The sequence below is a fragment of the Belonocnema kinseyi genome, chromosome 6 (assembly GCF_010883055.1).
Source record: "Belonocnema kinseyi isolate 2016_QV_RU_SX_M_011 chromosome 6, B_treatae_v1, whole genome shotgun sequence".
NCBI lineage: Eukaryota > Metazoa > Arthropoda > Insecta > Hymenoptera > Cynipidae > Belonocnema > Belonocnema kinseyi.
The window spans coordinates 100,153,511-100,160,829 of NC_046662.1; the positions used below are offsets into that span (position 1 = coordinate 100,153,511).

The window sequence follows — 7,319 nt, forward strand, 5'->3', positions numbered from 1 at the left end:
CGTCTATATGATAATAAGGTATAGTTAATCTTAGACTATAGAGTTTAATCGAAAAGTAAATAAATTGTGAACATCAAAGCCAGAAGTAAGTATACTGTTAAATTGAGTAAGTAAAAAATGTATAGGTTAAAAACTATTTTTCCAATTGAAAATTAGAATGTACTAACCACATTTTGACACATTTTGATGAAGGATATTTAATTATTTGTATGTTATACTTGCCACTTTTCTTTAAAGTGAAGCGATAAATGCCCAAAATTACAAAAAAAAAAAAGAAACTGGTGTGAAAGCACGTGACACAAAACGCTAAAAGAATACATGGAAAAAAATTCTTGAGGCGAACGAGTGAATCAAGAATATATTACGCTTGGATTAGGTAAAATGTTTAGTTAGAAGAATTACACATTTAGTTACTTTATGTAAATTGTTCTCGTAAATCAGGAATTTGGACAAAATTGCTAAGTTCGAAAGTTTATTATTTTCGACAGATTATGTATAATTGTATTATCTTAAGATTAGAAAAAAAAATTTAGTTGTTATAGAAATATATTAACTTACAGTAGCCAATTTTTCGTCTGGTATCGCGAAAATGAATTTCCCTGAAATCCGTGTAATGCATTTGGAGGTCAAGTTTGTTGTTTTTATCGCGTTTCTTGATATTTCAATATAGTTATCACCTACAATCGAAACAAATGTAAATTATTATTGCTGGATCATAAACTCCATTTAATATGAACAATAGCGCAGATTTTAAGTGGTAAAAAGCGTTTAATTGTCCAAAGTAAATCTCAACTGTCACTGCTCCCGATTAGACCGTCGCCATTTTATTTCGCTGCTCCCATAATGCACCGGCGCTCTTCCGATAATTGTTTCAGACACCTATTCTTAATATCCCTATTATAGATATACTTATTAGGGGTTTGACTATACGATATCCCTGGTATATGAAAAATGGTGAAGGATATTCATTTTCGCTGATCCAGGGATCTTTCTAAATTCCTTCTTTCGTTTTCAGCTAAATGTTTGGCTATAATAAGGAATAATATCCCTGTCACAGCTCAATTTTTTTTACCGTGTATATTGAACTGAGCAAGGCGCATTTTCCTTTGCGCATTTATTCTCGAGCGTCGCTAGGTATTCGAACTTTGCAAACTGAATTAAAAATATATTGCAAGGAAATACGAAATGTCTTCTTCCATTGGGTAAGGTTTTTTTCCTTTAAAGCTGCTTGCTTTCCTAAATATTATATGCGTTTTATGAATTTATGGATCTCACGTCACTCACCTACAAATAATCTATTAATTTCTTGTCAGAATTTTTTTGGTCCAATTTGTTTAATTTCAAAGTACAGTATTTTTCAGTAACCTTTATTGGGTTATTTAAGGTTTGTTTGGTTGATACTTCAATTACATGGGTCTCAAAATAGCGGTGGCGTCGGTACCTAAAACTTCTTAAAACCGGAAACTGGGGAAACCGGAAACTTAAAACCTCTTGTTGTAATTTTGTTATATTTTATTTATATATAATGTACTCTTGACTATTTGAAAGTGACATAGAACTCTGCTATTGTACGGAAATGCATTTGGGTGTGAGCACGTTCGACAGAAAAAAATCAATTTCCATTCGTAACCTGTAATTTACATTATCTGAAATTGCAGACCACGCGTAGACAGGAATTCAATGACGCGTGACAAAGTGCCGACCCCATTACTCATTCGTGAGATATCTGATTTTAAAGTTGTGGGCGAGCGGAGCGCAAAATAAAGCTGCGACTCGCGCGTCACTTGTCTATAACTTTGAAATTAAGAAACAGAGGCAAATTATGTTCAAGTAGCTGTGTATAACACATTTAAGCAGATCACTCAATCTCATTTTTATTGAGAGTAATGTTGTGTAATAAAAAAAATGAATTACATTGTACGCATTTAAATACAGTCTACTTCTGTTCTCAAGTAAAATACGATTTTTGTAATGTAACCAAATTTTGTTTGTATCAAGTTGAATTAATTCTGAATGAAGTATAAATTGTGTTCTTATTTAAATGCTCCATTTCTATCGGCACATCAATATGATTATTTGCAAAGCGCGCAAATCCAGAGGGATTATAACGAAATCTTGATTAAATGCCACAGGAAATTAGATCAGCCGAATTCGCATGTCGACAAAGGCTTTATGGAAATGCGCGAAAAATTGAGTTATGCATCCGTTCCACGCTGTGCGTTCCGCATTAAACGCCCCTTGGTCACAATCTTTTCTGATCCCGGACATCTTGTTCCTTTTTTGAACTTAACTTCGTTACACACTACACGGCACTGCTTGTTTTTAATTAAAGTTCACTTTGATCCTCAGAATTCTCGATTTCAACGTTCTTCTATGAAGGAGAGAAAAAACCGCCTAATTTAAAAGCCAATGCAGCCCTTCGAAGTGGAAGGACTTCTCAAATCTTCTCTCGACTTTGTGTCCTCGAATTTTAAACACATTTGCATTAAGAGATTTACACTTCAACCAGAAAAAAATCAACATTTTTTCACAGAAATTTAAAAATAAAATTTCCCAGTCATTTCTTGGGTTCTCAAACAATTAAAAAGATTTTCTTTCAGCAATATATTATGTTCGAAAAACGTTAAATGACTTCAAACTGCAAATCGAGTTGACTATTAAGTTTCGCTCGAAGTTTCGTTTAATACGGTCCAAATCAAAAAGCTTATATTTCAATTATTATTAAAATATTGAAGTTTACGGAATATGTTATATTTTTTAAACTTCAAATATACACTGAAAAGAAAATTTTCTTGAACCAATATAGCTTTTGTGTGTGGATTTTATTACATTATATTATACATGAAAAGTTAGTTTTATTAAACAAATTTTGTTTGGTTCTATAACATTTTGTTAGATTCCAAGCAATTCCAATTAAGTTAGTCTTCTATTTTTATCCGATAAATTGTTAAGTAACGTGAGAAAAGTCGTACTTTATTATTTAACGGTATTGTTACAGCTCTCCTTTGCATTTTATTGCTTATTTTATTGAGGTATGTTGTAAGAAATAAGATTTTGACGAGATAGAACATCTAGTTTTTAAAGATTCCTTTCTGAATTTTAATGTGATCCTTTCTTGGTAAAATCGGCGGTCAGTTTCTGTAAGATCGTTGATGAAACTTATAACTCTCCTTTTAACCCAAAACCTCGAAACCATTATCACAAATACGTTTTGTTTGCTATTTTATGATGCGTCATTATTAATCTTGTTCCTTTCGGTTTATATTAAATGTGCCGACAAACAGAGTATTTTAGTGATCTGAGATGGTTCAGGAACTCATTATTCAATTAGTTTAATTTCATTTGCATTTGCAAGAATTTGATTAAATTCTTCAAGTTTGAATTTCCTCCATTTCCACGCAACTAGCACTGTAGTAACGATAACCTTATTTATATGTAGTTATATCGTTATATTATGGGTTAGAAAATAAATTATTTTCCAATTTTAATTTGAAATTTGTTATTACACTTAAAAAACTTAGAAGATCTGCTACAGATACTAAAAAAGATGGAAATCGGGAAAGGTTAGGAATTTTCAGTATCAGGACAGCTTCAGTGAAATGTTGAACAGTGGCTAAATTTTTGTTTGATTAAATTGCAATAGTTGAAAATTTAATAAAAGCGGAAAAGATGTATACAGCTATTAACTAAAGCAGTCGAACTTGAGTCTAATCAAAGTGAACATACCGTATCACTGTTTCTGTAGTGTAGTGGTTATCACGTGTGCTTCACACGCACAAGGTCCCCGGTTCGATCCCGGGCGGAAACATTTTTTTTTTATTATTATTAAATCGCCAATTAAAATGATCGTGATATTATGAATTAATATTTTATTCAAATTCAGATCAATTATGAAGCCTATTGAAACGGGAAATGATCGGCAAGTGCACAGAAAAAAAGTAATTGATTTAAGTCGAAAATTGGGCTAATTTTAAGTTGCTACAAAAATAAGCATAGGCAATCTGAAATAAAAAAATTTCTCGAGTCTGACCTACACTCCTGAGCATGCGTCTTATAGCACAGTCTAACTAATTCTGAAGAAGAATCTGCAAAAGACCCATAAAGAGTGCATAAAAATCGATTATTATAATATGCTTTTTTGCAAAAACTGTGAGGCATACAAAAAACTGCACATGACAATATATCAAATATCTCATACGTGATACATATGTATGTACCATCGATCCTCCTGGCTAAAGCGAGTGAAATGATTCTATGCCAATCAAATAGTGAGTCCACTACTCCACACCCTCGCAACTAGCTATATCTATAAACTTATTCCAAACGACGACCTGTAAGAGATGCTGGTTCTGATTCCTAAACGTGCAGATCCGATCTCCGCCCCTATCTGTTAATATTGCCAACTAACTCTCACCTAGACCCTCGTAATTCCCTGGCTACGGGTTTAATGTTCGAGCCTTCGGCGACCAATGAGGAGGGTGATTTTGCTCTTTCCGATATCGCGTGGACGAGTAATTTTGATATATTGATGCACCAGGGTTGTTGCCATTTCGAGGGGCGTTTTCCCGATAATATTATTCCATCGGGATGAAAATCAGACTGTCTTCCTTCCGCGTCACTGTCTGTTTCTCTCCCCCTTTTAATCCTCCGTTTTCCTTAATTAAAATCATTTTCAACCTCCTCTCTTTTTTCAATTATGCCCACTCATATACGTCTGGGTTTAATTAATGATTTGCAACAGATCTTGTTCCTCTTTTCTCCTATAATCTGTTATTCCTTGCAATATTCAGTTTGCAGTTCTATTCACATTGATGGTTATTCTTATAACTTAACATGTTTTATTATGTCAGGGGTTCTCGACACTTTCATTTGTATAACATATTTAATGAGTATGTTCAGGCAAGGTCGGTCACTTAAGTTCAACCAGATTTCTTTTTAAGTATAATGTCAAGCATATATAATGCAAAATGTGTAATGTAAATTACTCTATTATATACGTAGAAAACCACTCTCCCTATTAATGTTGAGTTTCTTACGCGCGAAATAAATTTAACAACTTTCTGAGTCGAAGAATAATTCATCTATAAATAGTTTTAAGATAAATTCCAATTTTAAATCGACAATGATATTTTGATCGTCCATATTTGGGAAATTTATAAATGAAAACATTTTGTATTCAAGTGTCCTATTTACCGTTGGAATTTTTTCTTATATGAAAAAGTTCGTGCTTTGAGCTTTCAAATTTGAAAAGCATAATGATTCTTAATATGGTGATATCCACCAAACCTTCAAATTTCACACTTTACATATTTAACTGATTTTTACTTTCAAACTTGCAAAATTTAAATTCAGTTTAAATACAGTTTTTGTGGGTTTTTGATCTTAAGTTCAGATTTATAACTTTTTATTTTCGCTTTTTACTGGATCGTATGCGCATTGAAGGATAAACAATCAATAAAAAAAATTATTCTATAGGTAATCTAAGTGAACACATGTAGTGCAATAACGTTTTAATTTAATGCTAGAACACTAACTTTAGTTTCAAATTCACGTAAAACGCGCACAGATGTGTACTGAACGCTTATACCATAAATATATACATCCAACTCTCGGTTTAGTTCCAGTGTGGGCGGTTGCCTCGAACTGTCCTTGTGAATAAATCGGGGGAATCAAAGCTTAAACAGTCAGGATCGCCTGAAGCGTTTCCAATTGAAATATATCATATGCTGCAATATATTTAACTAAGTACTCGCGCACGGCAACCCTTCAGAAGCGACGGTCGCAAACACTTTCGCCCTGTCTCCTTGAGAAACTGCTTGGGGGTGCAGTTTGAGGAATAACTAAACCGCGGGTGTCTAAAACGCGGTTCTGGTGCATGTAACTTTTCTAGAATGATTCAATGATATATGAAGCCGAAACGGCTATGGAAATTCAGCTCTTCTTCATCATTTACGAACCCCAAAAGCCACAAGATAGTTTAAATGGATTGGAATAAATCTGTACCAAAATTATTCAACTTAAAAACTTGTGTCATTTATATCCTTTCAATTAATTTCCAATTTAAGGCTTAATTTCTTTGAAATATTTAAATCTCGCTTTTACTGCAGCTCTGTAAACCAAAATCTCAAATAATCACATTTTTTACAAACCTATGAAGGTTTATTTTCCTCTTTCATATCCTTTGCAATAAATATTTGCTGGTACTCCAGAATGCTTACGTTGAAATTCGACCAGTGAATAAAAAAAACATTTCTCTCTTTGCGTATAGCGCCTTTTTCCTCTTTCATAACTTCTGCGTGAATTTCAGTTTAATATGGATGCCGAAAAATTGAGCGCACCAAATCGAATAGCCCGTTCCTTTTATTTATTTTTTTTTTTGCCAGCGGTTATTCTCTGAGTATTTTCTACGATATAAAAAGATAATACATTAGAATTGAACATATCTGACGCAGGTAATGTGTAGCCACTTGTGTATTTTGTAATTCAATAGAATTTTCTTAGTACCTTGGTTTTTTCCTTGTATCACGTTTTCCCGAGATAGTTTATCGAGTTTTCCACATGCTCGCTTCATTGCAACCCCTCCTCCAATGGAGGCCGTGTTACAACGTAGAACGTAAGGTTTCTTGAAATCTATTTTTCTCCAGAAAATAGAAAAAGCAAATTGTGGAATAAGTGAAGAACAGATATCCGATGCTCTGCTTTTGAAATGTGCATTAATCTTATCCCAGGGAGAATATACTCTTGTATTAGTCCATACATATCCCTCGTAATAATGCGTAGTAATTTACAGTAGCGCATAATAGTGTGTAATAGTCTACTACAGCCAGTAAAATTTCAGTTTATGCTGTATTTTCTTACATTTTTGCATACTCTTATTATCCGCATTAAATTTTGAGGAAGGCCCTCAAACTCCTCAATTTTTCAATTTAATTTTGTGCACAACAATATATAAGAAAATATAATGTAGTAAAAAAAATTACAATTTCAAAAATATAATTGTTTATCTACCAGAAAATTGCTTAAATAAACTTTACTATTGATTAGAAGTAATAGCAAATTTGCTTAAGAAACGTACATAATGAATTGAATTTACAAATATATAAAATTACGTTATATAACTGTACGCACCTCGAATTATAATATTTCCTATGATGATTTGCCTACAAAATTCAATTGTAGTAATTTTAATATTATAAAAAAAGGTTTCATCAAATAATAAGAGACGCTAGTAGACACATGGGAAAGAAATCGATTAAGATGGTTCGGACATGTTGAGAGAATGCCAAATGAACGACTAACGAAACAAGTGTATCAAGGTA

The 7,319-nt window shown here is 32.8% G+C and overlaps 1 protein-coding gene and 1 non-coding gene across 2 annotated transcripts in view; both read left to right on the forward strand.

Moving 5' to 3' along the window:
* The window catches only part of LOC117174524 (fasciclin-2-like), a 163,158-nt gene that overhangs the window by 87,213 nt on the left and 68,626 nt on the right, over positions 1-7,319 (forward strand). The window lies entirely within an intron of this gene.
* On the forward strand, positions 3,736-3,808 carry Trnav-cac. The gene has a single exon. It is a non-coding gene; the product is annotated as a tRNA-Val (tRNA).